Raw genomic sequence first — 25136 nt, 5'->3', positions numbered from 1 at the left:
ATAAATAAAAATTCCTTCTGCTCAACCATGAAATAGGAACTTTAAGCAAAAACTGAAGCAAAACTTTGAGGAGGTACTTGATAGTTTATGTGGTGTGGTGCATGGTTCAGCTTGTGAAATTCTCCTCTGAGTTTATGGGGAATGGCTGTTCAGGCAGCACATGATAGGCAAATGCCTCTTTCCCTGCTTGGTCTTTAAAGTCCATGCTGCTGCCTATATGTCTGCAAGATAAGACAAAATGAGTGTTGAGGCTTTGGTCTGGTACCTTTAGGGTTGCCCAGGCTGGATTTGGAAGAGAAGAGAGGATTTTACTCTGATGATTAAGATTTGCATGTCTGTCATAGAATAAATGTATTTTGCAGTTTTTCCTTTACCTTACACATTCCCCTTCTTTTGAATAATTTTGAATTCCTGAAAATAATAGCTGAAAGGATGGACTGCAGAGTTTTTAGTGTAAGATGGATAATCAAATGCAGAGGAGGACAGTTGTATTGGAAGGGATCTGTCCCTTCTGTGTTTGGTTCATATACTGGTTTTGTCTCTGAGCAGGTTTCCTTTGAGATTCTCAAAAAAACATCTGAGGATGGACCTCATGCAAAACCCTCTGAAACAAGTTTATTAGAGATTTCAGTGGAAGATCAATCGTACGTTACAGTTTATCATTTGTTTGCAATGTAAGCATAGTGGGCATCAACTGGGCGTGTGGATTATCTCTGGATACACATAGGAAATAAAGGATCCTGCCCAACCAGCTTGTTACCTGAGTAGGTTAGGCTGACACAGACCAAAAAATGAAGACAGGAGGTGAAATGACACACCTTGGGTTACAAAGCAGAATGGTAGGGCTGGGAAAAGTAGGATACCCAAAACATACTCAAGATATTGCTTATCAGATAATATCCTTATGACTCATCACTGTTCTCCTGTTTCTGCCAGAAAACACGGATGACGCTTCATCTGGCAACCTGATTGATTTATGTATCTAGCTAATGTACTAACAAAAAGAGTGGAATGTTCAGTGTAGTAGTCCTCTTGCTTACTGGGCTGATTTTAAGTGGTTTAGGTTTTGCCATTCCAATGTGACACACTTATCAATCATCTGGCTTTTATAACTTGATTATCAGAGTCACTGAAAGTGATTTTAATGAGCCACTTGAGTGTCACTAGTCACTGTGGAAAGTCTTGTGAACATACGTATAAAACAGGGATCTGGACAAATAATTTTGGAACAAATTACTTGTAACCTCTAAATCCACTTAAGTGTTCAATCTGAATAAGCAGCAGTTCTGTCACTAACTGAGAAGTTTAGTGTGCAACTACATCTGCATTATGTAGGATATAAATTAGTTTGCTCTGTGTTTTCCAAGTTCCAGCACAATAATGGTATCCCATTACTTCAGAAGTTCTAATGTAATAGCAATAAAAAGTAATCAATAGCATAAGGATATCTGCTAAATAAATAAAATATAGAACATCTGTTAATATCCAGATAAATTTTGGCCACATAAGTTCTCAAAAATAAATTATAACTGTCAGAGAAAATATCTGCTAAGAAAAAAGAAAAAAAAAATAAAAAGAGGGGAGTAGTTTGCAGGAAAAAGACGTGCTGAGAGCTGTTCTGAGGAAGGTTCAAAACATGGTTGGTGATCCATGGTATTTCCCAGTCAGGTACTAAGCAGTCACAGTCCACGCAACATCCTCTTGGGGCATATTTTTAGAAAAGTAAATAGACCTTTCTTAACATTTGCTTTAAGTATTCAGAAATGGTGTTTTGGTATTTTTTCCCCCAACATCAGACCTTTCTTCTTGTAAGGGCTGAGTGCCTTTCCATGACATGCAGATGTAACTACAAAGAGACTTGCACTCATATCATAGTGGATTATACCTTATCCAGGTTGCCTGATATGTCATTGTCACTGAGAATTCTTCTGTGATACATCATGCACAGATATGCATATACTAATAGCAGTAGTAACAAATGGTAGCAGGGTCACTTGCCACATATCACGATATATAAGAAAACCTAGTGATCAGTCAATATAGAGTCAATGTTGCTGTGCCTCATAGCATGCTCTTATTTTTTAGAGAAAAAGGAAGAAGAGAAAGTAATACAAAATTTGAACAGTCTCATGTTATTTGGGTGAAGGAAAATAAGGCAATGTCTGAGGGTCTCTGTGAGCTGCATCTGTTTGGGGGCCTTTCACTGAGGGCATATTCAGGAAAAACTGCCTCATAAAACTCTTAGGCAAATCATAGCTATAAATCATAGGCAGCAAAACAATTTCCCTCAAGCCAATGGCAAATTGTTGCTATATCTTGAGTGTAAATTACTAACAATCAGCAACACACCTAGGAAATGGAGCAAGTCTACAGTATATTTACGATTTATCAGAGGTGAATATACTTTTGACAGAATTTAAGATCTCTAGAAAAGCATAAAGAAATAGGTTTGTTCCTCAGGTTCTACTTACCTCCCTTTCCAGGGGACCTCACAGCTGGTGCAGAAGCTGCTCGGTGCTACCTTTTTTATTGCCCATTCCCATGCCTGAGGTACTTTGGGTGGTGGTTTTTTGTTTGGTTTTTTTTTTTAGCTTTCATCAGGGGATATAATCTGGTAGACAAGATAATTAAATGTGTATGGGCTAGTTTCTGATCTTATTTAGAGAGTCTGCAGTAAATCTGAACTCACTCCAGTGACTGCAAGGGAGTCATTCTAGATTTATGTTATTATAAATGGGATCAGAATTTGACTTGTATAAATGAATACTAAAGAGGGAGAAGAACTGTTCATGTTCATATTCTTATCCCCTAGCCTTCTTCATTGAGCACGCAGAGGTTCAGTCACTGTTGATCTTTAGGAAGGGTTGAACCTGGTTTTAGGGCTTTCAGAGAACAAATCATAATTATTAATTAATAGTAGTATTTACTACAAATGCTAGATGTGTTACTGCTAAAGGAAGTCTAAAGTAATTCTGATAATATGTACCTATTTCTGCGTTCACCTTTACTAAAATTAAGGATCACTTCTGTGCTTCAAACACCTTTTCTCCTTAAATTATACTTTCTTTTCCTGTCAATGTTCTTGAGAGAGGAAAACTACAAAATAGGTGATGCAGGTTCATTTTATTATGCAAGAACTCTGTATTGTTTTACAGTAGTTATGAGCCAAGTATGCTGCTCAAGGTTTCATACCACTCTTTCCTTGGTGTCTCAAAAAAATTCTGGCTTGATTCTTAAACATGAAGCTTCTACTGGGATTGGCCAGTGGCTGGATATACATGGAAGAGTGCTGAATTGTTTCATACTTAAGGTTACATCTTCCCCATAGAGAGGTAGATTTTTGTTTTCTTTCTTCTAGTCTGGTGGGGAGCTGGAAGAATGAGTTTAATGTGCATTTTTGGTAAACATTTTTCTGAAAAGTAATTTTCTTGTAGACTGTGGTAAGTCAGTCTCCACAACCACTCAAGTATGACCAGCAAATGATTCATTCTGAAGACTGAGGATTGTGGCTGAAGACTTTTTTTCCTCATTCTGTGATTGCAGGAACATAAATCAAAACAATTATTTTTCCTTTTTTGTTTTCTTTTTTTTCTCCCAGTAAACAAAGCCTAACTGTTAGAAAGCATGGAAGCCAGATTTATCTCAGCTAACACTGAGTTTTGGAAAAAGGTGGGTGTTTTTATAGAATTCATTTAAGTGGCTTCATTATTTATGACAACAGTTCATTTTCCACCTGACAAAGAAGAGATCCTGCAGTAGATACAATCGGTGCCATATTTAAGTGTCAATTGTTACGTGCAGTGACTCCAAAGACAAATATTCCACCCCTTTCCAATTCATAAATATAAAATAACAGAATGAGTATGTAATATTGGAGATTTTTTTTACTCTTTCCCTTTTTTTTTTCCCCTCAGAAGACTGCAGTGTGTCTCTTTTGTGATAGTGTGTGAAGATAAAAATTAGGTGCTTGTCAAGTGACATCCTAGTCTAAACAGTAACTTGGTAGCTGTTTTTTTCAGAGGAAGACCTGAAGTGCTCCACTGGCATAGAAGACGTTCAGGCATCTGATTCTGACATTGTGTCAGGTGGGGAAGGGTTAGGACTTACTTCCTCCCTTGGGTTTTCATCCTGTGACTTCCCCCACTGTGTGACTTAATGTACTCATGATCCCCTTCTAGCACCTGCCTAGCTGCGGGTTTTCTTCTTTAGCTATAGACTTTAACCGTTTTACTGTAGTTGGAGACTTGTACCATTCTTAGCTGGCAGCAACCTAGAAATGAAAAGCTCTATATGAACTTCCACAAAATCCAGTTCATCTTGAATAAAACCGACTTGTGTAGGTAGAAAACCTGTTTAGTTGTTTGGGTTTGTTGTTGTTGTTGTTTTGTTTGTTAGTTGTTTTTTTAACAGGATTTGCCTCTTTGTTATTATCTCTTGAAACAGTTTAATAAGTGCATTTCTAACATGGAAGTTACTTAGCATGACACCAGCCAAACCATGAACAAAAGCTGTAGATTGAGAGAATAACTTCTTTTTTTTGTAGAAAACAAAACTAATTGCAAATGGTCACTACATTTTCCCCCTTCCTTTGTGGTATACTCTCCTCAGTCCATTCTCATACTGGAAATGCCATTACCTCATGTACATCTCCAAAATTGTTTAAAAGGCTCCTCTTCGTCTGCCTCTAGGACTTTTATGTAGAATTCCCAAACAGTCTTGAGACATAATAAACTGCTAAGGAAAACCACAAAACTGAAAGTATTAAAGTGTGGGGAAGAATTTCCCTATGATGTCAAAGTTGTCTTTACTTACAGTCAGACAGACACTTGTAATAAGAGTAAGAAATAAATAATTTTTAAATTCAACCAGTAACAGGAAGACTGGTGCTTTGTTTCAAGCTGCAAAGTGATTTAGAAAATAAAATCTCCAATCCAAAAAACCTCTTTAGAGTTTGTATTCCAACTTTTATTCTACTTGTCACCATCCCCTAACATTATTTCCTTATACAGTCATGACAATCAAACTGTGATGTCATGTAAAGCAGTAATGTGGCCAATTGCTATTTTGTAACTTTTATGTAGAGTGTGAACATTGGAGGAGTTTTCATGTAATTTTTTTTTCAATCACTGAATCACTTTCTAGACAAGCAATAAATATGGTAGATTTTATATGAATATTTGGCAGGGGAAAAAATTAGCAGTCAGGTCCACTGTACTTCTAAAATGTAACTTTTAGTTTAATTCTTATCTTTACTGAATTCTTCAAGCTTTCTTAGGTGTCAATGTGGTAACTGACACTGAAGGGTCATTTTCAGTGTATCAGTGCACATAAAAAGGCAATATTAGATATATACTTCAGTTCTGAACTTGATGGCTTGAGTCAATCCAGTGCTATGCTCAGGTACCTCTGGGTTCATTGCTCTTTATAGTTCTTGCTTCAAACTGGCATACACATTCTGGTGTTTCACATGTGAATTTTCAAGGTAGCTGGTATTTCTTTTAAAGCTCCTTTTACATAAAGGACAACTAATGGTAGTTTTCTTCAAAGAAAATTTTGTGATGTCCTATAATTGTGATTCTTTGCCATCTTGGAGACTATGAATTCAATGCATTTTTTGTGTCCATGATTTTAAGTCTTGGGTATTTCTCGTGCTTGATGTTTATGGAAATTCTATTCACATAAATGTGGAATGTCAGCAAAGCTAAGCAGTGATATTTGGAGATGCCAGGAGATTTTTTCAATAAAGAAATATTAATATCATGTAGAGGTCTCCAGAAGTCCAGTTTACTGCAAAACCCATAATACATCTGGTTCAGGATACTGTACTTGTTAAGAAAAATATATAGTGTTGTTTCTTGGACTTTGGTCATAGCTGTCTTCCATGTGTTAGCATGTAATTTCTTCCCTTTTCCCTCCACCTCTCAGGTATCAAGGCTGTCATCCTTGAAGATGGCAGATCCTAGGAAAGAGAAGAGAGTTTCCTGTTGTATCTGCAGTTCAAGAGGCACCCTGAACAAAATAGCATGCTTGGGAGCTGCTTTCACAATACAAACCATTATTTTGTGAAAAGTGAGACAGAGGTTATAAACATTTCCCAGAAACTCTCCAGTATCTAAATCCTGAATATCTTCTTCTGAGATGAAATGTTGGACACCTTCTTTCATGTGGAAAAGCAGGGGCAGCAAGTGTTACTCTCAAAAGCAAAGTTACTTGGGGAAGCTGTTGGGAAGGCTGCACAGTGATCTCTAACAAAGATTTTGCTCTCAGGAGTTCTTATGTGTTCTCTTGGATCATCAGATGCAGACAGAAGGAACACCATGCTGAACGGAAAGATTCTTGTTATCCATCAATTCTAATGTATTTATTTCAAGGCTATGTAGTTAGCAGGGCCATGTACATGGACCTTACAAGCATTTTTCTAACTCCTCTCTATCAGGTACTGGTAATCAAGGTTGAAAGGTTGAATCAAGGTTGAAAATACCAAATGACAGTTTGAATTACCAACTTTTGGAAAGAAATTAAATGCAAGACAACCTCCCAGCCCCTACACCCCCATTTTCATTAGCTTAGGGTTTTTCCTGGTCTTTTTTTTTTTTTTTTTTTTTTTTGGGTGACTGTTATTTGGAGTTGCCAGTGGGGTTAATTCCTTTGCTGTTCAGTCAAATGCTAGGTTCTAGTACAGATATTTGTGTATATATGAACAACTGTTTTTTAATAACCTGCCAAGAAGCTATAATCTTCCATTGCAATCCCCTGGGATTTAATTAGAATGGTTTTCCACAGCCTGACATGTTTATGGGGCATAGGTAAAGAGACAGTTCATAAAGCTGTCAATTTTCTGAGAAATTAAAGAAAAATTGGGCTGCTTAGTGCCTTGGCAATTCCATGCTGCTGATAGTAGCATTGCAAACAATGAAATCAAAGGCAATGTAACAAGATACTGATGCATTAGAGATGGGGAGGGTTTAAAATTATATACAAAAGCATTTGTCAATTTGAATTTGAATGCATAAGAGGAGAAATATGGAAAACAAAATATGAACTCCAGTAGCAGCACATTAAACTGCTCAGGTTTAAACAGTGCAAAGCTGAACAATAGTCTCTTCATTTCTGTAACAGTAGCTGTAACTTCCTCTCCTAGGGCAAGTGGGAAGGGATGAAAACTGTGACTGACTGTGAAAAGGCTGGACTATGAAACTCCTTGCTATGGGTTTCTGTCTTCCTTGCTAACCGGAGTCTCAGGGTGCTTGGTGGTATAATGAAAGGTTATGAGTAATTCTTTGAGGTACAGTTCACATTGCTTACTTGTTGTTGATACAGCCCATGTCTCTCCAAGACTGTTTCACATTGGTGGGTGAAAACAATCCAACTACCAAATATTGTCCATTTTCTTTTCAGTAATTTTTCAGTCAAGCTGTTTGGATGTATCTGAGTTTGGGCACCTTTTAAAATGTAGAATCGTAGGTTTTTTCCCTTTTTTGGCTCTCAGGTATGATTTTTAAAAAAGGAATTAGAGTTGCTATCTCTACTGTTCATGCAAATAATCTGTAACTTCACAGTAGAGTTAAACTGGTATTAAGAACAGTCATATGGTTTCAATAGCAGGTGAACTGTTGTTGAGGAAGCTCTGAAGTGGGTTTGGCATTTAAACAGAATTTAATAGGGATGGTTCACAAGTGTTCAGTATCAAGTGTACACTTCCATGACACATTTTACACTAATATTACTGAATATAAAATCAGAGACGTGTGTCATCTTTATAATCCAGTTTGAGTGGCTTTTGTCCAATTGTGGGAATTACATTTTGGAATAAATATGGAGAGTCTAGGGAGCATTCACGAGAAGGTTAATAAAACTGAAAAGGTTCATGATGCACAGCTCACCAAGGTAAAAACTGAAATAAGGTTTCTCTTAACTTCCAGAAGAAAGTTTTCAGAGGAACAAAGCAGTTTTCTGACATAGCAAGGGCTTTTCTCCAGATGCAGTAAAGTCATGCCAGGAAGCTGTTTGCTTAATTATCAACAAAAGTGACTGATTTCAGAGGTCCTTTCCAATTATGACAATTCTGTGTCATTGTAGCTGTAACTAAGCTAATCCCTGCAAAAGCAGATTATAGAGTCTTTGCCAGTAGAGACTTCTAAGAAGTTTACACAAATTCTTGCTTGTATTTTCTACCTGCTATAGTACAAAATAGAGGTTCTAGTTCTGATATTTTGCATTGTATTATTCTGAGAATTGGAGAAATAAGAGGACACATCCCAAACCAATAAACTGTCATAGCTTCAGTTAATCAAGGGAAAACCATATCAGGGTGTACACTATATATCAGTGACTGTGCTCTGCTGCCAGGCAGTTGAAAACACAAGTGTTGCTGAAGTGTGTTTATGAACTGATAAGGGAAGTACATTTGTTTTATCCAGATCTCAGGCTACATGTTAAGCTGTTCAGTTGTAAAGAGTGCGGAGCTGTAGTAGTCTGTCCAGGGCACATGAACTAGACTCCATATTTCTCCTCAAAGTAAAGAAAGAGTTTGACATTTCAGGCTGATGGTGTACTCATCTATGGTCCAGTCTCTCTTCCTCATTAACTTGTGTTCTCTCTTTCTATCTCTACCTGTCCACATATTCACCTATTACTCACTGCCAAGACAGCTGTATGTCTTCCATGTCTGGTGTTGGTTCATACAATGCAATGTTGCACACCATGCAATGAGACCCTGCACTGGAGTCCCCAGGCACTATTCCAGTACCAATTGCAGTTAATACTGTCCAGCATTTATTGTGGAATTATTTGTTTATTTTCGCTATGCCATTTCTTACGTCCACTTTATTTTCTTTCTTTTTTTTTTTTTTTTTGTTTTGTTTGTACTTTGTGGCTGTACTGTCTCCTCTTACACTATCATTTCTTTATCTTCATTAATATTTCTATTACTTTATTTTTTAGATTTTTTTTTTTCCCTTGTGCTGCTCCAGTGACCTCCCTGCCTGGCTTTCTAAGTTATAGACATTACTCCTATAAAATATAGTGCAGGAGCCAACAGATACAGAGTTTGTATCTGATATGTCTCTTATAACCATAAAACACCTTAGGGAGAATACTTTCTCAACCCAAAACATCATATTTTTGCTCCTTGCAAGATTATTTAGCTTTCTGTATATTTCTCATTTCTTTTTAGGTTCCTACTGCACTTACAAGGTTGGTGGGGTTTTTTTCAAGCAACTATAAAATAAAAGTCACCAAGCCATTGGATCTAGGGTTTTTTTATATTCGTACATGTACATGATAAAAAAGGGAAAATAAAAGTTTATGAGCAGAGAGACTGAAAAAGAAAGGAGTGGAAGTCAAGGAGAGTCTGTGCTATAGGTCAGCAAAGAACACAGAGATTGAGTGCAGATCAAAGAAAGTTAAAAATTATTTGACAGCATTTGATTTAGAACAGTCATGCTGAGAAGTCTCCTGTAATAATTTATCCTACCTTTCACTCGTAGATTGCTGAGCTGTCTTGAAAGAATTCAGAGACTGTGGAATGCAGCCACTCTTCATTTATGATTTGAGAAGATGGGGTGCAATGTAATGTGTCAATGTGTGATCAAGATGTCACCCTCTATCAAGATGGCTCAAAATGGTTTTCTACAAAAGGCTGTGAACTGAATATTTATGGAATAGAATCAGTTTTTCCTATGCTTTATGTGGCTGATGGAAGAAGGCTTAGAGTAGAAGAATACCATGTGCTTCCTCCTGAAGTTGTTTAATTTTGTAGATGTTCTCTTCCATTATGAGTGCCTCTGCCGTGGTGGGGAAGTATACTGAAAATGGAATGCAGCAGGCTGAGCTTAAGGTTAGTGTGATTCAGTAGCTGGTATATTCTGTGTCTTAGCTATTTGCTTCTCATATGAATATTAGAACAGTGATATTCCATTGAATGCAGGCATAATTTTCCTGAATTGAACTGCCATGATTCACTGCAGAGGCAAAGAATGTAAGTCCTTAATTAATGCACAGAATACAAACTAAAATGGCACTGATTGAGGTTGAACTCCTACTGTCTCAAATACACAAATATTATAGGAGAATTTTCACAGGGTCCTAAAAACTTATTCCATGGACTTCTCCACATATATGTAAGTTTTTCAGGGCTGCCTTGACATATGTAGTGTCTACTACAGTGCAACATCCCTGCCAATGCTACTCATTCTGAATTCACATGTCAGCCCTTCTCTTCCAAGACCATGAATTTAGCTTAAAAACATGAAGAGGGCATACAGTGCTCACTTTCGTTGGCAGTGGCTATTGCCAAATGGCAATAAATAGATATTGAATGCACTGGGGAGAGTATTTTGGTTGCAGGAAATACCTAATTTTAATAAAAGCTCTGAAGTATTTGATGACAGCTTTATTTTGATTTGCACAGAAGTAGAGCTAGTGCTGATCTTTCTACAGATGGATGTGGTGTGATGTACAGTGGAGCCAAATTCAAATATAGAAAGTTTCTGCTGCTTATTAAAAGAAATCATATGAAGTAAGACACAGCACATCTTTAACATTTTTCATCAAACAGTACAGGAAATACCTTATTTCTATAATGCTCCTTTCTAAGGAAAATTGCCTGTAGGAATTAAATTGTGAGCACAATTTAGATCCCAAGAATACAGTCTGAGGGGTACAGTTTAGTTTTTAGCCAGAACTCACTGAAGTTTCATATAGAGAAAAGTAAATTTTTAAAACAAGCAAAGAAAAAAACCAAAATTATCTTGAGTACTCATGTTTGACCTACAATATTCATACAGGAGAAAGAAGTCTGAGAATTTTTCAGAAAACGATGATTGACATCAGCTTCTAGTCTTACGTTTTATTCATCATAGATGGTGTTTAGCATGTATGAAGAAAATAAGCAAAGATGTGAAATCCACTGTTGAACACAGTTTCTTTTGGTCACAACTGTGTGCCGGGCACTTCTTTTCTACTATGTAGTGTAAGGAGCAGGAATGACAGTAAGAACCATGACAGGATATGTTTTTCTGGAGTTAAGCTGCTGTTTCATGGCTTGATGCACTCTGTCTATGAGAGGATCCTTAGATGAGTAACTTGGATGTACAAATCTACATCATCCGTATCTACTTTTATTCAGATGTATCTAATCCTCAATCTCCGGTTCGCCTTTAAGTTTTCACATGACGTCGTTAGCAAGTCTCTCACTTGTATTCCGTTCCATTTAGAGACCATACGTAATTTATTAATACCACACATCACTGCTAAATCTGCCTTGCTTTTTATTAGAATGTTTTGTCTATTGGCTTCCCCACCACATCCTGTGTCTTACTTTTGGGGCTTCCTCTGTTGCAAGCATCCATCTGGATGTATAGTGGTTTCAATGACCTTCCACTGTAAAGCTTTCCTAAATTTTGTGAGCTTTTAAGTGATGAATGTCTCTGAGCTGTTCACTGTTTCACTATACATATGATCTAATCCCACTTACTCTAATTAGGCACCTACTTCACAAGTGGGATTCATCTCTTACTTTTACAAGAAATCAGAAATTACTGACTAGCTTAACCAGTCATGGTTACTCTCACTAAGGCTAGTTGATAAATAACTTTATGTGGGTTTAGTCATTCTTTGGAGGTAGTAGCAAACTGTAATGATGTCAGGTTGTGAAAACTTAGATTCCAGTCAGAAAAATGTAGAATCTAAAACTTAGGTTTTGAATCTAAGCACTCCAGACTTCAATGGGACTTGTCAAAGTTTAAGCAGAGGTGCAAGCTTTTCCAAAGGCTTGTGTAAGCCTGTCTGACCAATCTCCACTTTTGCTGATTTGTATTAGGACTACTTTAATTAAAAAGTTTGTATTATATTCAGCACCTCAGTGAATTTTTCTTAGCTTTGTGGAGAAGGCTTTTGTGGCCTTTAATACCAGATGATCCTACTATTTTTAACTGAAATCAGAGTATATGCAAAGCATGTATTTCCAAGATTATTAGAATAAATGCTGTAACACTAGGGAAATCACCAGTTGCAATGTGGATTTTAACATCCTTATTTTAAATATGACTTCAAATGCAATATTTTTTGTCTTCTGATTTCTAAATTGCAAACTTGAAAGATCTGCTTAACATCCTACTTATTAATTATTTTAATTAAGTTTTTTAACACAGAAACAAGACCTACCTTTTGGCCTTGCTTTTACTTGTTAATGCAGAGTTCATTTCAGCGCATTGACTGCTGTATACCTGGTGTTAGATAATGTTCCTATGACCACCTTTTTTTGTACAGTGAAGAATATGGATGCATCTTCCCATTCTTCAGGCCAACATTTGAGCAGAACTTCAGGGAAGTTGTTCAAGTTGTTTATTAGTTGATATGTGTGAGCTAGACTTGTGATTAAGTATTTTGGTATTGGTTCAGACCATGCTCTAAAGACAGTGTCCCATATATCCTTGTATTTAATGTATTTAGTGTATTTCACTGTCTATTTCACAGGCAGTTAGTGAAGTAGGAATTTCAGTTTTCAAGATAACCAGAAATCTTATTAGGATATGTCTGTGTCAGTTTTTATATCTGTAGACAACTGCATCTAAAGTTAGAATGAAGTTATCCTCTTGAATGATATATAAAATAGAACACAGAATCACAGAATGTTAGAGGTTAGAAGGGACCTCAAAGATCATCTAATCCAACCCTCCTGCCAGAGCAGGATCCCCTAGAGTAGCTCACACAGGAACGTGTCCAGGCAGGTTTTGAATGTCTCCAGAGAAAGAGACTCCACAGACTCCCTGGGCAGCCTGTTCCAGTGCTCTGTCACCCTCACAGTGCAAAAGGTTTTCCTCATGTTTACATGGAACCTTCTATGCTCCAGCTTGCACCTGTTGCCCCTTGTCCTGTCATTGGACATCAATGAGAAGAGCCTGGCTCTGTTCTCCTGCCACTTGCCCTTTACATATTTATAAACATTAATGAAGTCGTCCACTCCTTGTAATCTGTATTGTTCAGCTTTCTAGAATTGCTGCATCTACAAGTGGTTCTCCATGTTCTCCATTCAACTGAATTATCTGTGCTGAGATCTGCTGCACTTCTTCATATTTTCTTAACTGAAGGATTTTGATTTAGAGGTGGTATTATTCATTATTTTTCCAAACTTTTTCCTCAGTAGTGTTTCTCTATGTTTTTCCCTGAAACTCTGGTGTTAGTCTAACTAAAGTGATCTGCAAATGTGTTCTCTTGTGTCAGACACTACATGCAAAGTCCAGTAGACATAAAATTCAGAAGTCTGCTACAGTTCCGGGCACTGTGACATGCTGCGTTCCACAGGATGTTTCCTCATTGACCTGTCCCCATAAATTCCAGTAAGAAGGACAAGCTGAAGGAGAAGTCATAGTCACAGTGACAGTTACCTGTTTACTGTGAGAGAGGTTGGAAACTGGCCCTGGCACCCTTCTTTTCCTTTGCTGTCTTTTTCAACTAGGGCCTTACACTATGACTTTCCACAGCACAGGCACTCACTTTGCTGTGCACTTCCTAATTCCACCATTGTAAGTTTGAATCACTTTTGTCATAAACTCTTTCTAATGATGCAATTGCTTCAAGCAAGCTACAAATCCCCTTAAGATTGCAGGTCATGTTTTGACTTGCATTGTCACTCTGGAGCCCCTGGAGTCTTATGTTCTGATTGCATGTGTACTCCTAAAGTTGTCTTTTGGTTGCTTTAGATCAATATATCTGCCAGTCTCGAATGCACAAACACAGACAGCTTCCATATAATTTTTTTCCCCATGGTCCCTTGCACAACATCTTGTTTAAACATTCAGCACTTGAGAAAAGGTTGGTGACTAAGCAAATGAAATGAGGGAGTTACTGTTTTCCTAAAAAATGATCTTATTCCCTGTCTTCTGTGCAGCGGGATGTGCAGGCAGTGTTCACTGTAAGCAGTCACCATGTCTTTGATTAAGGCTTAAGTATTGGGATAATTTTGTGGTTTTTAAATGTACTGTTTGGGTAAATGCAGCAGGGAAGTGTATTTATTCATCCACTGTACATAAATGTAGCGATCACTGACTCAAATGAATGAGATCAATTTTCTGCTCGACACTTGACTGTGGCTGGAATGGTGGTGGCATGTCAACAACTACAACAGGTCACATGACTGTCAGATCAGGAAAGGATTTTAAGATCTAAAGCTGAAGATTAGGTGTATTTGTGTAGGGGAATGCAATAAAAAAATACATTTTTTCCGTTCATCAGAGGAAGGGGTACTAAAAACCCTCTCCTGAGGAATTTAGCTGCATATCACTGAAGGTAAAGTGGATATAAGAAAAATGCCATGTGTATGGAGAGCATTAGGAAAGGTCATATATTTCAAGAAAGAATATTGTTTACAAGGAGTGTTAATAGGTTTCAAGGGAAATGTTAATTTTTTTTTTTTCCTTGCTGAAATAGCTACTGTAAGTTTTTAATGGTTAATCATTCATTCTTGAATTTTTATATTAAGCATTTCATATTACTTTATTGACTTAACTTTTATGCTCTTCTTCATTTTGACAGTAAAGAATGACCAGGCAATACTCTTTGAAAATTGGAGACCATTTGCAGCTGCTCTCTGCTGAGGAAAGTGAATAATAGGGTGCCCTCAAGGAATTTCAAAGGTATCACTCAACAGAAACTTTTGTGTCTGAAGAAAACTAGATCATTTTATCATGGTAGGCATACTGATATGTTTGCTTTAATAAAATGCCATATTTCTGCCTTTAATCTCTTGTCAACCAGCTATTAAAACCCCAAAGTGTATGCGTGCAGCACATGTAAACACTTGTGGTTTCAAGTTTGTCACACACAACATACAAACAAAGCATGTAATTTTTGTTTTGTGAACAATATGTAATAACCCTTAGTGAGTAATGGCAATAAGGTTCTTTTTCTCTCTCCCTACCTCACCCTTCCAGCCAACAAATAAATTGGATTTAATTCAATAATCTATGCAATTTTTAAAAAAGCGTTATCTAAGTCCTACAGAGTTAGTTCTCTGAAGTGGCCAGATGAGGAAATAATGTCAATTGTTTTCCATGTAAATACTGATGAGCGCCTGAAATAATAGTGTTAGAAGATGATTACTTAAGAGAATTGACTTTAGGTGCCTCAAGCCCCTGGAATTTTGCACCTGCACTGAGCAATTCCCCTTGTCTTTCAGCGTGGCAAGTCTGTGCTGTTAACTCACTCATCCTTTCTTGCCTGTTAAGGCAAGGCTTGAATCAGTGCCTGCAGTAATAGCAGCTTGCTTTGAAAGTAAAAGTTGTTTCTTGTGACCTGGCTCTTGTGATCCTTGTGTTATGTTCAGTCAGAAATTCCCAAAGCTTTGGGTGGAAAAGGATACCTTAATGACTTTGGGGATTGTTTCAAATAATAATAAAATGCTAAAAATTAATATATTCTGAACAACAGTCAATAAATATGTTCTGAACAACAGTTACACGGTTTATGAAATATATAATAAAATAATGACATTAACAGATAATATCTTATTTCTATCTATTCCCATGTTCTCAAGTATTTTACAAGATAGTCTAGATAAAAAAAAGCTTGTCTGTTCATAAACCACTTCCCCAAAACTGCAATGGTAAAGGCAAAACTATGTGTTTAAGATTGTCTGCAGTCATACAGCACATCAGTGAAGAACAAATACTTGGAATTGTAAGTGGTTAAGAGGGAAGAATAGAGCTTCACACACTGTGGCCTGCTGCAGGATAGACACAACCACTTGTTTTGTGTAAGTAAGTTGGGAGGGAAGATTTCCTTTCCCCTGGGTCCAGTGGAAAGGGAGCCATAGCTATGCTGTCAACTGCCTGTCTGTGCCCATTCTTTTCTCTATTGTATTAACTCTTTTCAGTGTTTCTCTAATGGAATAGAGCTAAAATTTTTCATTTCTACTTCTGGGGAAGTTTTATCAGTATCACTGCTAATTTCTGTGCCTTTTGTCTATCTGCTACTTTTTCTTTGAGGTGGAATTTATTAAGTTAGTATTAGAAGTAAAGAAACATAATAAATGTAAATAATTACTGTTTCATTGTTGATATTATTCCATAAATGGAACCTGTTTTCATGTATGTAGGTGTTTGATTATAAGATATCTTCATAGAGCTGTCCAAATTGTTTTCCTTATATTACTACAGTTCTAGGTTTCTTTTTCTTTTCTCGCTGAATTGAAGCAGCTGTTTATACACATGTGACACTAGCTCAGGTTTTTTTACTTTCAGAGAAAGTTAATGTTCCTTTTTTGAGTTTACTTTCAAATACATGATGGCCTGTGTTTTTGAGGTGCTTTTACATCTCCTCTTAATCTCTTTCAGATTTGGCTAGCTCATATAATTTAGCATGTTTTTCCACCCTACTGTTGCTTTACTTTGTTCTGTCATATATATTCTTTAATTAGAGTGTTGAACCCATGTTCTATTTCTTCCTAAACTGAAAACTCGTAAGCAATTTCTGAATCATGGGAAGATAGGCCTGTAATCTATTACTTCGTTTTCCTCTTGAGTTTTATCAGAACTTTTTGGTTAGATGTGCTGTTTATACAAATGTCTTTATTTACTTTTTGTTTGTTTGCTTGTTTTTCCTCTCAAAATGAATTTTTGACCCTGCTGAGCAATCCTAATGCTTTGGAAACTCGTAAGTTTGCATCATAGAATTTATGTTCAACTGCCTGTTTTATAGATCTTCCTTGGATATTTTTTGTCAGCCTGTTAGCTGTGTTATTCTCACATCCAAGATTGCCACTAGCATTTTTCATTCACATTTCATATAAAAGATATATTGATAAAATTATTGGTATAAGTTAAACATTGCCCAATATGGACTAATAAATTATTGACTAGTCGATACTGTACCAGTTATAATCATAGCTTGTTACCATGTGAGTACATTCAATTGTTTTCCTTCTTACTCTATATGAACAGGGTGCTTATTTTTACCATACCATCTAGTAAGTACTTGTTAATCTTTTGTAAGGTATTGGTATCCTCTCACCACATTTTTACAAATAACTGGGGTGATTGTAGTACATTTTTCAACAACTTTTAAGTTACTTAAGAGCCTTTGCCTTGATTTAGAGCTGCGTATGTGGACAACTTGGATCCCTCTAAACATTCAGTTGAAAAATCTCTCTCAACTATTAGTTAAATATTGGCTGATTCTGATTGAAATTATTTGGGTTTTTTTTCCAGCTTTTCTTATTTTGACATAATCTTTGACAACTTTTCCATATTGCTAAATTGCTGACCACCTACTGTTACTAGTATGTTCCACCTCTGCAAGGGACATGGCTCTGGAAGCCTAGTAGATCTCTTCAGTTCCAATGTCTCCAACATTAAATGTTCTTGCCTGAGGTTGCAGGCCCTGTGTGGGCCTCTAATGGGAATTTTCCCCAGACTTTGGCTGTAAGGTTTGCACTGTTCTTCAGCTCCAATGAAGTTATGGGAATATTTTTTTTTTCTTTCTGCTAACATGATTGCTGGAAAAGGCTTGTTTATGGTAAAGAAAGGCTCATCTTGGATTCTCAAGACAGATAAATACTTCTATTATGTATTTTATATATATATACATATATATGTATATATATATAAAATACTTATATTGGAATGGGATGGGTTGGTGGCCTTTTCCTGTGTTATGTGTCTTTATGGCTACATCTCAGCCAGTAGACCTGGAGGTATTTCTGAGTCCTGAGACAAGATGTGTATCTCAGACAATGTTCTAACCCCCTATCTTTCCAAAGTGTGACACACAACAGCTTTCTTCTTGCACCCCTGATCAGCTTGCTGGTTTTCATGATAGGGAAACCAAAGGATGCAGGCCAAAAAGAAGTTCCTGTTGAGTGGTCCTGCCACATCTTTCTTCTGGATGACTGAAGCATGGCCACTAGCAACAGATGGCTTTTTTTCGTGCTCACTCACAGCAAATATGATTCCATATGTAGTTAATAGGTTTTTTTCACTGATGTACAATCTGTGTGGATAGGGTTGCTGCTTAATATCAACAAGCGAAAAAAGGAAAACTGTGATATAGGATTATGAATGAATTAGGAAACTGTTATTCTATTATAACATTTTACCACAACTGTAATCTATTACACCCATTATGTGTCTCTATTGAATTTATTGCTGACAAATTGCTCTGTGTAGTCTGGATTTAATACTTGCAAAATGTGATTGTAGGAAGAAACTGCTTTTCTGCATCTTGTAATGGGATCTCTTGTCAATTCATTTGAGTGTGACAGGAGATCTGACAGACAACTGATGAACTATAGCAGTTCGCAGAAAAAAAGTGCAGAATTCTGTCTGACTTTGATACACGCGAATATATTTTTTCTACATTCTCAAAACATGCATCAAATATGTCTTGAATTACATATTCTCTGCTGCACAGAGTCAGACAACAAGCAGACAGGCAATAATTAGGATGGAGCTACAGCAAAAACTGACCCAGGAGACAATCTTGTTTCATGGCTATTCTTAGGGTTAGACATTCTTTTTCATTACTCATAATGAAAAGTAAACTGTTTAAAGCCTTCTTGTGAGCACATGTCTGGTTTAGAGCAGGAGCTGAGCGCAGATCAGGCAAAACAGAAAACTGAAATGTGACTTTGCAGGGAGTTTTGGCCATAATAACAGCATGCATATTGCAAAGTATTCTGAGCACCTCCACTCACCTCATGTATTTCACCTGTGGTGTTTTATACCTGCTCCAGCTCTGTGTGGAGGTGCTGACTCCGCCAGTGCTGCTTGGCCACTGGCTACTTTTCCTCAAATAGCTTCACTAGCAGTAGTTTGTGACTTGATCTTTACCACAGTCCTCCACAGTGGACAGGGATACACAGTATCATCTTCCTGACACCTAGGTTGTCTTTTGGTTATAGAACTAAGATGGGTATATGTACATTTTCTTCCTGGGACATGTGAAAGACTGGTCACCTTTTTCTGCACAAGAGAGCTCTTGCTGAAAAGAAGATTCTGATATAAATGCAGGGCACTATCCATAATACAAGACTTTTGTGAGAGGATTTTAATTTAAAGGTTTTGTTTTGTTTTTTAATGGTAATCTTTGGCAGTGCAAATGTTGGTATTTTCTCAAGAGATGCTGTTCCACTTGAAAAGTTCCACACATTTTGTCACCTTTGCTCATTCTAAGTCAGCTTAACAGGTCAGGCAAAGTATTTATGCAAATAAAAATGTGCTAAATATTATCTGCTAATCTGTATAGAGCATCAGCAAGTCAGGATCAGCTCTGCAGTCTGCCACCATCTTTTTATGCTTATTTAGGCACATTGTGTGTCTGCTTCCTCTACAGTCTGTAAACATTTTATAACAGAGGCTATCTCTGGTGATCTCTATCTGCAGGACAAAGGGCAGTGAATCCCAGAGTTTAGCTTCATCCTCTGGAAACTATTTTCAAAATGGCTTTGTGGCATCTCTATAGACCTGTGTTTCAGTGCTAAGAGTAAAAGACTAAAACGAATATTGTGGTCTCATTTTAGTCCTGTTTTGTCCAGGCTTTCTAACACATGCCTGTAACAGGAAAACAGGGTGTTCTGTGGTTGAGATAGAACAGGAATGTTTCTGGGAGTTATGCACAGATTTACAAAAGCTTAAATTATTATTTTCCTCTTGCTCAAACTGCAAATTTAAATTACTCAGACCACTTGTGAGGCATCATGGGCATGCTTTTTCTGGAGTATAAAGGAAGTCCTCTTTCTTTTTTATTACAGATGACAGTTTTAATTCCTCCTTCTTGCTGAAATAGGAGTGGAATGCAGGAGTCTAGGAAGGGAGTAAAATCTTGGGGCTGTAGACAGTGCACAAACGTGGAATTAAGACAGGGCTTGTGCATCTCAGGTGCCTACAATCCTAGTGCACAAGGGGCAACAACAAAGCCATGCTGCCTAGTGGCAAAAGCAGCAATCATGGCAAATCAGCTGTATAAACATTGTTTCACCCAACAGCATGGTTTCCATTTTGCCCTAGATAGAGGATGAAATAGTTCAGAAGCTTCCTTCTGTCAGTGCCCTCCTGATGCTCCTGCAGGGCAGAAACTTGACATGCAGGTTAAACCAGAGCAGAGAGACAGCTCTGTGTGTCATCAGTATATTGAAACTACTCTCTGTGCACAGGTATAACCACCCCAAGGAGCTCTTCATCAGTGTCTTGGTCTTTCTGCTCTCCCGAGAATTGTTTTTACAGGATCTACTTGTAGCTACTATGGGAAAATAACATTTTATTTTATTTTTTTATTGGTGGTTTGCACGTTAAGTAATTAAGTGTAAAATCTCATGTAGGTGGAAGTGGGTTTTTTAAACAGAATATGGCTTCAGAAACCTCAGAAAGAAAAATCAAACCGTGGGTAAAAAGGTGGCCTCCATTTAATGCAAACTATTATTATTGAATGTTCTGATATTATGTCTACACTCAATGCTTTCATAGATTTAGGAAACAGCAGCAACAAAAAAGCCTCCATTCCTGGAATGAAAAGTCATAAGCATCGTGCACGTAAATGGTTCTGATAGGATCTACGTCCAATTTTTGCTTCACTTGGGCTTTTTCTTTTTGTTTGCAGAGACTGGAAAGATGTGATGACAGCTTTTTCTGATGGCCCTGTTAATCGTTTTCCCTAACAAGGAAAGGGGAAGGGAATAATTCTCTGCAATAGTATTGACTTCTTATGTGATTCTGGGTAAGTCACTGTACTGTTGTGTGCTCAGCTTCCTCAAGAAGAGAACAATACTATTTCTGTGCCTTGCACAGGTGCTATGACTGTTGATGTGAGTAAAGGATATTTTGTTTTTCATGGGTTGAACCATCAAAGAATGGTTTTAGTTCTCTTTTTTAAAAAAATAAAATAATAATTACGATCAATCAATTTGCTTTATCCTACATGTACTGAGTTGTCCCATTATGCTTTATAGGTTAAATTAAAAATATATATATACATTTGTAAAAATTAAATTATAGATTTAAAAAAAATGAACACTTTTCTTCTGGGCAGAACAATTTTCTTTAGAAAATGTTGAAGCAAAATGTTTTTTACATTTCAGACAGGGAAAATCATAGCATTTCTGAAATAGCTCTGTCAGAAAAAAAGAACAATTAATGTCTGACATGTTCAATTACCTCCTGCTCCACCCCTCATATTTTTTTTTCAGCTGAACCTCTGTGTGGAAGTTTATTATAACAGAAAAAGTTCTTTGAAAGATGTAACATCCAACGTACAGACCAAGGTGCATATAAGAAAGCAGAAGTGACTTTAAAAGACCTTTGCAACCTTCAGACTCCAGTCTGATTTATAGATATTTGCATTTGTGTGTCTCCCCTCCTGGGGCTTTCCAAGGAGTCACAGTAACGACCAAATTGCTTCCGTGTGAAATGTCAGTGCTGAAACTTTTTTTAGAGTCCTGACCTTGGTGCGTGTTATTATACCAGTGTATACATAGGGCACCTCAGAGGATAACTGTAATGTTTGGTGTGGTCTTGCAGACACTATGTGTGCTGTCCCTTAGCCTGCACCACTGGCTTTTCTAAAAGCCTGTGGATGCTGTGATTCAGAGTTATGGTTAGGCTGCAATCAGCTATTTGGACAAAAATACCTTTCTTGATCAAAACATTAATGTTAATAAAGGCTGGTGGTTTGCCTGATAAGAATTAATTAATGTTTGCATGATTTTCTGAATGTCTGGAAAGCAGCTTTTCTAATTCCACATACAAATTTTTTATGGAAGAATGAGCACACTTACTTCATCAGATGTTTAAGAAAGCCCAAACTGAAACCTCTTCAGAGACTCATCACTAGTCTACCTTCTTTCTTCCTGAAAAGGGACTGAAGAGTTACTTCTTATATTAATCAGCTACCTGTTGAAACTTGTCATAACAGGATAGAAAGCAAATTTTCCCTTTGGTGAGCAATTCTGTGATTGTACATCTAATACTGAACTACAGTTTATAAAAATGAAAAAACCCAAACTGTTTAAAACCATAATTATTAACGTAACAAAGCAAGGCAGGAACAGCATCTAAAGAATTCATGTTTGAAGTAACAGATAATCCTGTAATTGCTACTTCTTGGTAAAATTTACAGTATGTGAGAGGGAGCCTTTATTTAAAAATGGCACATACACATCAAAGATACTTTCTCAGTCTTTTTATACAGGAGCTTTCTTTCAAGTAAAGAAACACCCACACAGAAAGGGAAAAAAAACCCTGTTCTATTGTGCTCTAAAGTCAGTTCATTTCTGCTCAAAAGTAAATGCTGGTTTTTGGCAGCCCACAGATGGAAATGTTTAACATTTCCAACGTTTAACTCAGTTTAACATTGTGAAGGTGAATTTCTGCTACAGCAAGGACTGGAAGTGGATGTCAGCACCAGGGAATTATTGTCTGCTTTTTGTGAGTGGTTCTTTGCTGAAGGATTTTGGACTAGTCATTGCCAAAGCTGAAAGCAACGCTTGTTTCCTTCAGTTGCTGATCTTCATAAAAGCATCATGCAAAGAAAATTTGCCTTAGTGCAGATGTGTGATTATTGCAGGTTTCAGCATTGACTGGAATCCTGACTCCCATATACACAGAGGGTTTTAGCAGAGCAGTCTGCTTAGCTTTCCTAGGGGTAGTGACTTTGATAGTTTGAGGATTTTTCTCCCGCTGTGATTAGCCAAGACTTGAGCATCACCTGTACTGTAACTAATGTCTTGGAGATTAAGCAGCCACATTTTAATAGAAATCAACCTACCAACACATGCCACAGAAGAGAAGATAGCCTATCTATGTTTTTGAGTTCTATTTAATTCTACTGCAGAGTATGCAACTGCCTTTTAATCTCTTCACAATTTTACAAAATGTACATGAGTGTTCTCTTCCTTTGAATTTCCAAAAAGACTTTTCTTTAAAGTTATTGGCAGGAACTGGTGAAGATTTAGTATGACACTGATTCAGAACCATGCTTGATTTTAACATAAGTTTCATTGCTGTCTCTTCTAAAGAGCCATTTCTGAATTCCTGAGAATGATCTGGCAGAACTGTGGCAAGTGACCTCCCTTCTTGCAATTGATGTTATAGATCTCTTGTGTATCAATGTTTGTTTCTTCTACTGCCCAGTTTGTTTCTTCTACTGCCCACCTTCTTTAGTCTTGCAGCTTTAAGATTGTCATGGCATGGATTGCCTCTTCTTTAAAGTGTATCACCACCCAACCAGGTTGATGTGCCTGCCTGCTACTAGAGTATAGATGGCATGTTTTAATCCCAGGGACAGGGCCCATTTCATTTTAAAAGGCAGCTGGGTTCATGTGCTGTGCATTGATCCCAGCACTTCATGGCTTTGAAGGAGTTCTCTTGTTTTCAAACAGGAGCTAAAAATGATGGAGCTGGTATGGGACACTGGGATATAAGTGTTTGTCAGCTGCCTCCCTGACTAGGGGAAACTTATTTCCAGATTATCCTTTCCAGTAGTCATTTCCAGAAAAGAGGGAATGATGAGCTCCCCATGCCCAGACCAGGAAGGGCTCGTTCTGCTTCTCCTGCAGCACCAGGAAGCAGAAAGCCCCTCAGAGTTGATGGAAACACTATAGCTGAACACAAGCCTCTTCTGGCAAGTCACAGGCCACAGTAAGCTGGAAACCTCAAAGGACAGTAAGTATCTAAATAAGCCCAGTTGATTGTGTGCATCTGATCAGGATATACTGACATTCCGGGGTGAGGTTTCAAAGCCAGCAGTATAACTGGCATAAGTCATCCTCTTAAAATCAAGAGGAGTTTTATCGTAGCTTTATAATGGCAATGGAGCTCAGCCAGAGCTGGGGGCTATGGAACAGGAGCCTACTAAACAGTCAATCAGAAGACCAGTATTTCCTAGTGATGATTTTGTAGTTTTTTACTGACAAGTGAGGCTCTTTCCAAACTGAAGCTTGTTCTTGGAGCCAGATTACTGTGACTCTTTCTTCCCAAGCTGTTTACACTCACTTATGTGCCATCAGAGTGCACTGCTGGGTAGCTAGCAAAAACCTTTTCCAAGAAAAGGTGTATACTTGCAAAAATTTGAGTGTGACCCCCTGCTTCAAACACACAGTCCTGTTGTCACAGGTACCAGCATGAGGGAAACACAGGGATTTAGAAAGGGAACAGAGAGAAAGATTTATTTCAGTATAAAAGGTGACCTTGGAAATGTACGTATCAATTAAGCAGCATCTGCCAAGAAGTTATTCTACAAATAGAAAACTATACAGAAAAGTACTTTTTTCTTTCTGAAAGGGATGGCTGGATGCCCACATGAATCCTGAATAAACAATGGTGTTATTTTTAAAAAGGTCTTATAAAATTTACTAAGATGAAGTTCGTCTAGAGCAAAAATGCTGTAGGGAGCCAAGGAAAACTGGGAATAAAAACTTCCACATTTGCAAATGCTAGTTTAATTCATTTCATGAACCCTTGTCTCTCTCAAATGTTTTCATAAGCCTTCCAATATCCAGCTCTGAGTGAGAGAGGGCTGTGGACATTCACTGCATGTCAAGTGTAAGCAAGAGACAAAAAGTCTGAAGGATCAGAGCTCGTCTTGGAGCAACTAACCTAGAGCTTTGGGATAGAATAGCACTGCCCCTGGACAGAATAAGCCTACATGCACCAAATAATAAGGCATGCTTTTCTTCAGTGATTTGGTTCTGCACGCCTTTTTGTTACAGCTTCTTTGAGCTTTCTGATAGAAATAATTTTCAGGAATTTGATACACCAGAGGAAAAAATAAAAGGGGGGGAAGGGACAGTCCAGAGAGTGATGGCTGCCCCAGGGAAGCGGAAAAGGGAGGGAGAGACATTAAAGTGAATCGAGATGTTTCAGTTGGCTTGTGTGATTTATGATCTATCAATTTTAAGCAAAGCCAATGATTCCTAAAGGCCAACTATGCTCTTACATGACCAGAAGGACTTAGCTTATGTACATAGCTTACTTGTTTCCCTTTAAACAGTATACATTGTTCTTAATCTATTTCTCAGGAAAGGGAAGAGGAAATCTCCAGCATTTATTAAATCGCTAAATGGGATAACGTTGTCTCCATTCTGAGGGATGCTAACTACTTATCCTTGTTTGCTGAGCACAGGTTGATGGCTTGTGACCACAGGACAC

At 37.5% G+C, this 25136-nt stretch overlaps 1 long non-coding RNA gene across 2 annotated transcripts in view; it reads left to right on the top strand.

The window, feature by feature from the left end:
• Positions 1-20703, top strand: part of LOC127380641 (uncharacterized) — a 54699-nt gene extending 33996 nt beyond the window's left edge. Inside the window, exons 1-3 of one of the 2 annotated variants that reach the window (XR_007888547.1) lie at positions 9750-9838; positions 14536-14636; positions 20593-20703. This is a non-coding gene — a long non-coding RNA (uncharacterized LOC127380641). Of the gene's footprint in view, positions 1-9749; positions 9839-14535; positions 14637-20592 lie in introns of those variants that run through there. The other variant, XR_007888546.1, reaches the window with a different exon arrangement.
• Positions 20704-25136: the final 4433 nt, after the last annotated feature.

Source organism: Apus apus, chromosome 2 (assembly GCF_020740795.1).
Source record: "Apus apus isolate bApuApu2 chromosome 2, bApuApu2.pri.cur, whole genome shotgun sequence".
In the NCBI taxonomy this organism is placed as follows: Eukaryota; Metazoa; Chordata; class Aves; order Apodiformes; family Apodidae; genus Apus; species Apus apus.
The sequence above is the reverse complement of the archived record's forward strand: the minus strand, read 5'-3'. Positions and strand labels throughout refer to the sequence as shown.